The sequence below is a fragment of the Fulmarus glacialis genome, unplaced genomic scaffold (genome assembly GCF_000690835.1).
Source record: "Fulmarus glacialis isolate BGI_N327 unplaced genomic scaffold, ASM69083v1 scaffold30592, whole genome shotgun sequence".
Lineage (NCBI taxonomy): Eukaryota > Metazoa > Chordata > Aves > Procellariiformes > Procellariidae > Fulmarus > Fulmarus glacialis.
Window position 1 is genome coordinate 7621 of NW_009199433.1, and position 8797 is coordinate 16417.

The following is an 8797-nucleotide window of genomic DNA, read 5'->3' on the forward strand; positions in this document are numbered from 1 at the left end:
AGTTGCTGTGCTATTTAATGTGCTTACTCTGATCTGGTGAGCATGTCTCCACGGTGGCAACGTGCTCCCTTGGAAGGCTGGTGCTTCAAGAATGTGATTGATGCAATCACTGGCTCTCAAAGTCCAGTGTACCTATTGATACTGAACTACCAGGCAAGCGCACCTTCCGCCTCATTAAAAGCTAGGCAAATTAACAATTGTTTTCTAACATGCCCAAAATTAAGAGCTCCCAAGTTTTTTACTTTGGGGGCCCTCCCGCTGCAATGGAAAACCTCTGCAAGTATCTACTGGCACAGGCAACCCCTCCTATTAAGACTCGAGAGAAAAGACTGGGATCAAAGGCCCCCGAGCCTACCACCCAAACAAGGTGTTTAAAAAAATAAAAAGCCTGTTTAAGAGCAAACTGCGAGAGGTCTGGCACACTGAGATTTAGAAGTTACTGAAGTTTAGACAAACATGCTATAGTGAGATTTTCTATTTTGGTTTTGCCCAATTGTAATAAATCATCAGATTGTTAAGTCATTGCAGTACTCAAAGAAAACGAACAGCCACGCATTTTGCAGAACAGTTGTTAGAAGAGCCTGAAAACTCAATTTGTGAGATCTCAATTAAACCATCTTTATTTAGGAATCCCTGAAATTCTCTAGCATGTAACTCCCAGAGGCTCGGCTTAATTAGAAAATTGATCATGGGAAAACTTCTTAAAATGTAGGCTCCTAATCATAGCCTTCCTGTTATCACCTTTTGCCAAAGATCTATTGCTCACAGGGAGTTGTTTCTCCTTCCCCCTTTAGCCCTATATTATTCCACTTGCAATATTTTTAACCTGTAAATAATTACAGAGAGTAAAGGTAACTTAAATGCACTGTAATGGAAGCTATTAAGAAAAATTTGATTGGAGGCAGAAAATACAGCAAAAGTGAAAGCCGCTGTAAAACCGCATGGAGATGACACTCGCATCTACGCGTGCTGCTGAAACATACTAATTATGCCTCTGGCAAAGGGCATACGGGCTCCTTCAAAGAAGCTATTTAAAGATAAGAACACTGTAGACAAACACTTCAGAGATATCTGCGCTATTCCCTTCCTTTTTGTGTTCGAAATTCTAGGTCACAATTTAATAATAATAAAATAAATTTTTTTAAAAAAAAAAAGTATTTTAAAATAATAGAAAGCAGGGGAGCCTTGCCAAGTCTGGTCAGTTAGATGTATTCCAGGGTGCTCAGATATTCATCAACTGTTACAGCTTTTTCATTCTGCTCCACTTACCTTTTAAGAAGTAATTAGTACATTGTATTATCAAACCAAGAGTTCAAAAAACAAACTAATTAAAAATATGTCTAAAGCCCCTAGTATTCTGGATAACAAAACCAAGCAGATCATCTTGGTTAAATTATCTCCCTTTGAAATTACAGGATGCTAAAAAAAGTAAATAAAATTATTTGAATCATTAGATTTTCTGACACATAGCAGGCGGCCACGTAAATGGGACTTCTTTTCCTGAGTATGGGACCTTACACACATTAAGTGCCTTTCTTCCACATTGTTGCATGATAGTACTGCTCCATCACTCACAGAATTCAGCTGCTGCCGCTTAAAATAAACCCCCCAGCATACTGAAGAGTGAACTCATAGTGATGACGGGATTTTTTAATTTCTCTGTTTAAAAACAGAAAATGAAAGTACACGCTGACATGGTGCAACAAATTTACACTGTGCTTCTGACACTGCTGCTGGGTGTGGTGGGACAAGGACAAACACCCAAAGAGCTGTTTTTCCACCAGTCCTGGAGAAGACTCCCTTGCCGAAGAAAAGCTTTGATCATGAATGCAGGGACTATATCATCAGAGCATTTTGAAGGACTAGGACCTAAGGGAGTCCCAACTTAAAAAAAAAAAAAAAAAAAAAAAATTAAAAAATTACACAAACATGGGGATTTACTGTCCTGGATCTGATCACTACTACACTTATCACACTACTTTGAAACAGTTTTCAAAGTGCTGAACTTACACCCTGTGAGTGTGCTGTTATTTCCATTTAATTGTATGTCGAATTTCATCATGAAAGTGCAAACAGCCAGGGCTGGACAGACATATCTGGACAGAAGTCAGAACAACCACATGTCCCACCATGCAAGCAATTTTGAATTCCTCAATACTTTAATAAATAATAGCACAAAGGTTCAAAACAAAAAAAAACCCCTTCCAAAAAAAATCAGAAGTCTTCCCTATGCAGGGTTTAAGTAAGCTGCTGGCTCTTCCCTCTCCAAGCTCACCGGGTACCACCAGAAGAGCAGCACCAAACCAAATCTGCCAGTGCCCTTGAAGGCCACTTGTGGGACCTTTCTGGAGCTGGACATAACACTGGGCTGCTACATGAACTCCTTGCAAGCATATTAAGAACCAGCTTCTACCTCCTTTTTCCCAATGGGCACATCAAAAGAGACAACCACCTGGAGCTAAACCTCCCAAGGGACCAAATGGGCACAATCTCAGGCAGCCAGGATCTCCTGAAGGACACAGCAGTTCAGACACTGAAGCCAGAACCATGCTAATACTGATCTCAACAACCCCACTCTTTCTCCCTCCGAGCCACAGCCACTCTCCTGCTCCTCCACAGAAATGCATCCAGGTAGCAGATGTCCAAGAAGATTTCTGCCCCTGGTTTTACTGGCTCTTTTCAGGCTTTATACAGGGTTGATGGAGCAAAAAGCTTGTGGAGGTGCTGAAACAGTGAGCTGACAGCTTCCCCTTTCTGCTTTTCTTCAGCCTGTTTAAGCAGACCAAGAACATGCCATGTGTGGCACTCAGAGCAGATTTTCCCTTGTGGTTTTTAATATAACTGTAATTTGGATCTTGCCATCTGAACGCACGTGTTGTCTGAAATATCTAAGTACTCCTACATACTGAAGAAATTAGGAATGAATTGCAAGTTCTTAATTGACAGTACAAAACATCAATTATTCTACAGGTGAATAACAAAGAGAAAATTACAGGTGCAAGAGCTAAACAGCCACTGATTAAAATAAAAAAAAACCAACAAACCTTCTGAATGAAGCACTGGAATAGGACAAAAGTACCCGTGCTTCCCATTTGCATTGTTAAAGCAGAATGCTGAGAGACAGTAGGAAATAAAAATGGAGGTAAGTCACATCCCCACACAGGTTGCCTTTCTTTAAGTGCAAGTGCCTTCAAAGCTATAAATAACACATGCTTAGTTAGCAAGCAGTGGAAACAAGCGTGTGAATGCAGTCATGTGTGCTCACACACACACACACACCCCCCATCTGAATTTTCCCACCAACAACTGTGGCAGTTGGCCCAGATCACAGCAGTGACATGCTGCCAACAGACTGATCAACCTCACAGCAGACTAAATCTGAAATACATTTCCACAGATTAAATTTCAGAGGACTGTGATGCCACTTTAAACTCCATTAGATTCTGCTCTTCACAATCCTTTAAACAAACACAAAAACTAGCAAACCACCCTCCTCCATCCCCTCCACCCACCTGCTTTACCAGAAGCCCCAATAGGATGGAGGCTCCGTATTGGTCCAGAGTCAAGACAGATAAATTAGCAACCAGTCTAAAACTACCATTAGCCTAAAATCTCATGGAAGAGAAGGAAAAAGAAATCAAACCATGCTGCATTAAGGTGAGAAAGTCTCAGCAGAACCAGTGCTGCTCGCAGATGCAACAGAGACCTCAGAACTGGAAAGGGAAACTCAAACACAAGCTCTGAAGAATTCAATCCACTAAGACCTTTGCAGGCAAGCCCTATCTGTAACAAATGCACACCCTTTCAGCCAGTAATGGGACAAAACAACAGCAAGAGGCATCATTCCAGCACATCAAGGATGGAGCAGTGACTAGCTAAGGAGACAGGGGCACACCTGCCAAAAGAGAAACATACCACAATAGCTAAATCAACAACTGGGAGATTAAACTGAAAGATGTGATCTTCAATACATGACTTGGGACACAGGGCCATGGAAAGTCCCATGAAAAATGACCGCTCGGGTAAGGTCTCCTTCTTTAGCTTAATCTGCACAGTCAGCTGTATCTCACACTAAGGTCCCCAAGTCTGACATGCAGGCTCGCAGACACACACCAGTGATCCCAGACTCGCACCGTACAGTTCCAGCCCGGCTCAGGCACCTGTTACTGTGAGATAATTTGGGTATCGCGCTGTACAACTTCAGATGCCTTGTCTGCACTTGGGGTGCAGAGTGGAGGAGCTCACCTGTTGTAATGATCACCACAGGAACACTCCAGCTCCCGGGGCAGCTAAGAACAACAGAAACCCCTCCACCCACCGTCAGATGAAAAGCCTCACTCAGATTGAACAACAAAGGACAGTGAGTAGGTAGAGAAGGGGAATTTCCAACCAGATTTCTCCTCTTGCAGGAACAAGTACTCAGGCAAGTTAAGCGCTTCTTCAGTTTATAGTCAGACAAAACAAAGGAGGATGGGGAGGACTTAAAAGAGCTAGACAAAAACCCATTCAGGATAACAGAGTGCTAAGCATAAAAGAAATTTCCTTTTGCGCTATTACTGGCCTCATTTTATGGTCTTTACAACCATGAACTCAAATGCTCCTGCTGCAGATACAGTCAAACTGCTGAGAGTTGAAATGCACACAATATATTCAAGTATAGCACCAGTACATTTGTCTAGCTGCTACTCAGTGTGCGGTGCTACAGCTCGTTCTTTGAATGAGACTGTCCCCCTAGGCTGCTGCAAGACTCCTACCTCGAAGACAGAGGAAAGTGAGAAAGTCTTCTGTCTTGGGCTTCCTTTTGGAGAGGTCAGAAATCTGAGTGGCGGGAGGGGGTAACAACGGCTCCACTATCTTTATTGGAGTTGTGCTGGGACTGTTTGGCTGGGACTGAGCAAACTTCCTTTGTGCTTGCAGCCTTGGCCTGTGGAAACAAGAGCATATCAGAAGCACGTTAGGCAGAACTTGCAGGAGAGACATCAGAACATAAAAATTCATCATTTGGGGGAAAAAAGAAAAAAAAAAAAAGAGAGAGAAAGATCTGAATCCATCTCCCACCAGTGTTATATCCCTACCTGAGTCAACTGTGAAGGCAGTATTTTATTTGCTTTACCCTTTCGCATCCTCAGCCACAAGTTGGAAAACCAGAAAGGGAACATCTTGACTATAAAATCTGTGACTACTATTTCATATGTTCCGAGTATTTTCTTGCACATCATATAATTACAGTTTACCATTCACTTATTTGGAAATTAAATCTGTATTTTGCACCACAAAAATGTCTTTTTTTTTTAAAAGTGTTAGTGTTCTTTGCTTCTTGTTTTTAATTAATTTACAAATTAGGTTTATTTTAGCCCCATTAAGGTTTTAATTTATTCCAATCTGCTAGAATCTTATTTAATGGTAAAATATATATTAATAGACAAGGTACCTATGTTAGTGCCTAGTTCTACAAAAAACAAATCAAAACCTTTAGGAAAAGATATTTTTGACAGGGAAAATATCAGGTAAAAGCCATTAGATTTTTGTTCCCTTGGCCACAGCCTAGAGGACAGTGAGCAAGGAGGTCGAGGGTGGGGTTAAGTAGTAGTTGTGACAAATTTGTAAGAATGAAGGACATGCATGGAGTCAATTTGTCTCAGTTCTGGTACTGGGCAATGGACTGACATTCTCTGATAAGTTTTAGAGCATGCCCGGGTACGGCTGTAGGAAATGAACGGATGCAGGTGGTTCTGGCAGTCAGGCTGCAAATTATTCCAAGCCTATCTGAAGGCTCTGATTAACTGCTAGGTGGCAATGAATATGATTTTCTTTAATATGTCTAGAACTCAAATTGGTATCAGTGAAAGCGCTTTGGGGCAGGACAGATACCCAGAGGGGGTCTCGCTGGGAACCTGGCTCGTCTCAGCATTTAAGAACATGCTAATTTCTCACTTAAGCAACTGGGATTCTAATTATGATCTTTATTACAGCTTCAAAAAGGAGAGAAGCTACTGAAAGAACTTAAAACCTCCCTGCGAAAGGATGCAATTTTATGTCATTTTCTTCCATAATAGCGGAGTATTTACATAATGTCAAACTGAAACACGTATCAAATAACACAGAAGGAAAAGCCAGGTCTTGTCACTCCGTGGCAGGCTTGACTGTTATGACTCAAGGAAAGCACAGTTATCATTCAGTGTGGATGAAACACGTAATTGGCAAACCTCTTCTTTTTCACGGATATTAAACTTAAATAGTTGGGTAAGAAGAGATTTGTTACTGTATTTTAAACTTCCGCAATTTTGTGGCTAAAATAGAAAAAAAAATTGAAAATCCCAGTAGTGTTTGTATATGTATAGACATGTCCCCTAATGACAACAGAGAACAAAAGTAACATTCAGCAATTTTCTCCCTAAACTCTGCATAAAATTGTCCATGTCCTCACTATCCAACCCCCACCTCCCAAAATAACAAAAAATACCAGCCATTCTTACTGCTTATTTTCATCTCCTTAATGGCAAACATAACATGGTGTTTATAATTTTTTTTATCATGGTACTTACAATTTGTGAAATAGAACTGAAAGACTATTGAACACATATATTTCCTCATATATATGAACAATTATCTTTCCAGAATGAAGGTCTTGTATAGATCTGCCTGTATATCCCCAAAATTACTCAGATTGCCTTGCAAAGCCCATCTGCTTGAAGTAATAGGAGGACTCCCGCACAGGATGAATGGGATTTTAATTTCAACCAAGTATATTTCTATCACCAAAACCACACATGCAGCCAGAGAAAAATGCTTTGTGTTGGCTTCTGTTCTGCACAAAACGTACATTTTCTCGCCAAAAACCAGACTATAAAGGTTAGCAAGCAACCCTGCCTGCTGCTCTCATCTGCACAGCGATTTTTCCTCATCGATGTGCTTCCTCAGCTGGCCTGTTAAAAACATACACTCTCCACTCACCGCATCTCTGAAACTACCCGCTCAAATCTCATGTGATCAAAGATAAGCAGCGGGGAGGACTCCACACACTGCCCCCCAACCAAAAGTAAAGATTAAGCCTGTTTCATGGTTCAAAATTAACCCTTTGCAGCAAGGATCAGCCAGGGCTGTTCGCAGCATCCCTATTATCAGTCCCTAGAGCACTGAAAGAGGATTAGGGAATGACTTGTAAGTTCGGCATAGACCTGAAATGAATTAGGGAATTGAAAGTACTTTTGGTTCGGTCTGTCTTTGAAAATACGTTCTCCGCTAGCTGTCCTTCCCCGGTACAAACAATTCCATGCTTGTTTTGCTTGCCTGCTTCCCGCGAGGCACACGGCCTGGCCTGGCAGTGTCACCAGCTCTTCACTAACCACCATGCTCCTGCGGAGGCCCTTCGTTTTAGCGAGGACAGTGAAAATGCCAGATCTTCCCTCCACCCAACTTCAGGCTATGACTGTGAACTTTTGCCGCTTCCCCGAGGAGGCTGCGGAGACTTGCTGCTATATGGTCTGATGTGTCTGAGACGCTCCTCCTCTCACACCTCTGTTGATGTTTGCTATACTTCCTCCTGCTTGGTTTGAGCTCACCAGTGCCGCAAAAACAGGCCTGCTCTTCATGAAATATCCATTTCTTATTAAAACCCTGAGCAGTTACAGGGCATAAGCATCACCAATTCGATTTATGAATGCTAGTGAATAAAGGCACCCTTTTGTGACCACAGCATTCTTTAGGTTTCTGCAACAACTACTGTTCTTTGCATGGATAGGCACGTGCTCCAAAGGCTTCTACTTCAACGCCTGAGGTTGTACAGAGTGAGCCCTGAGCAAGCTGTAGCTACAATACGTTGGGGATGAGGCATCAAGGTTAGGAAACAAAAGCCAAGCTTTTAAGCAGCCTTTGCTCCAGGTTTATGTAAAGATGACCAGTTTCAAAGGTGGGCCAGCAAAGGAAAAACATACACATTTCAAAACATGGGCAACAACTTAAAACTGTTTCCTTGTGAAGCACTGTATGCATCTTGATAACCTCATATGTCCTCATGAAAATCTCTAGAAGCATAAAACCAATTATTTCGGGTACAGTTCCACATTACACTTAATCCAAGCTGCTGCCAAAAAAGGAGGTACCCCCCCTCCACTACAGTTACATCAGATGGAGCATACCAGCCCGTCATACTCACTTACGCACTACTTCTGAGCAAGGCAGAATAGGTAAGGAAGTAATAAAAGTGCTCAGAAAGACATTTTGTGTATGTGATGTTGTCTACCTAGACTTTAGTAAAGCCTTTGACTCCATTTCCCACAGCATTCTCCTGGAGAAACTGGCTGCTCATGGCTTGGACGGGCATACTCTTCGCTGGGTGGAAAACTGGCTGGATGGCCAGGCCCAAAGTGTTGTGGTGAATGGAGTCGGTGGCTGGTCACAAGTGGTGTTCCCCAGGGCTCAGTGTTGGGGCCAGTTCTGTTTAATATCTTTATCAATGATCTGGATGAGGGAGATCGAATGCACCCTCAGTCAGTTTGCAGACGACACCAAGTTGGGCGGGAGTGTTGATCTGCTTGAAGGTAGGAAGGCTCTGCGCAGAGGGACCTGGACAGGCTGGATCGATGGGCTGAGGCCAACTGTATGAGGTTCAAAAGGCCAAGTGCCAGGTCCTGCACTTGGGCCACAACAACCCCATGCAATGCTACAGGCTTGGGGCAGAGTGGCTTAGAAAGCTGCCCGGCAGAAAAGGACCTGTGGGTGTTGGTCGACAGCCGGATGAATATGAACCCGCAATGTGCCCAGGTGGCCAAGAAGGCCAACGGCATCCTGGCCTGTA

At 42.6% G+C, this 8797-nt stretch overlaps 1 long non-coding RNA gene across 1 annotated transcript in view; it reads right to left on the reverse strand.

Annotated features, from left to right (window-relative positions):
• Positions 1–4752: 4752 nt before the first annotated feature.
• Positions 4753–8797, reverse strand: part of LOC104073457 — a 63170-nt gene continuing 59125 nt past the window's right edge. The window contains exon 3 of the long non-coding RNA XR_683486.1: positions 4753–4924. This is a non-coding gene — a long non-coding RNA (uncharacterized LOC104073457). The remainder of the gene's footprint in view (positions 4925–8797) is intronic.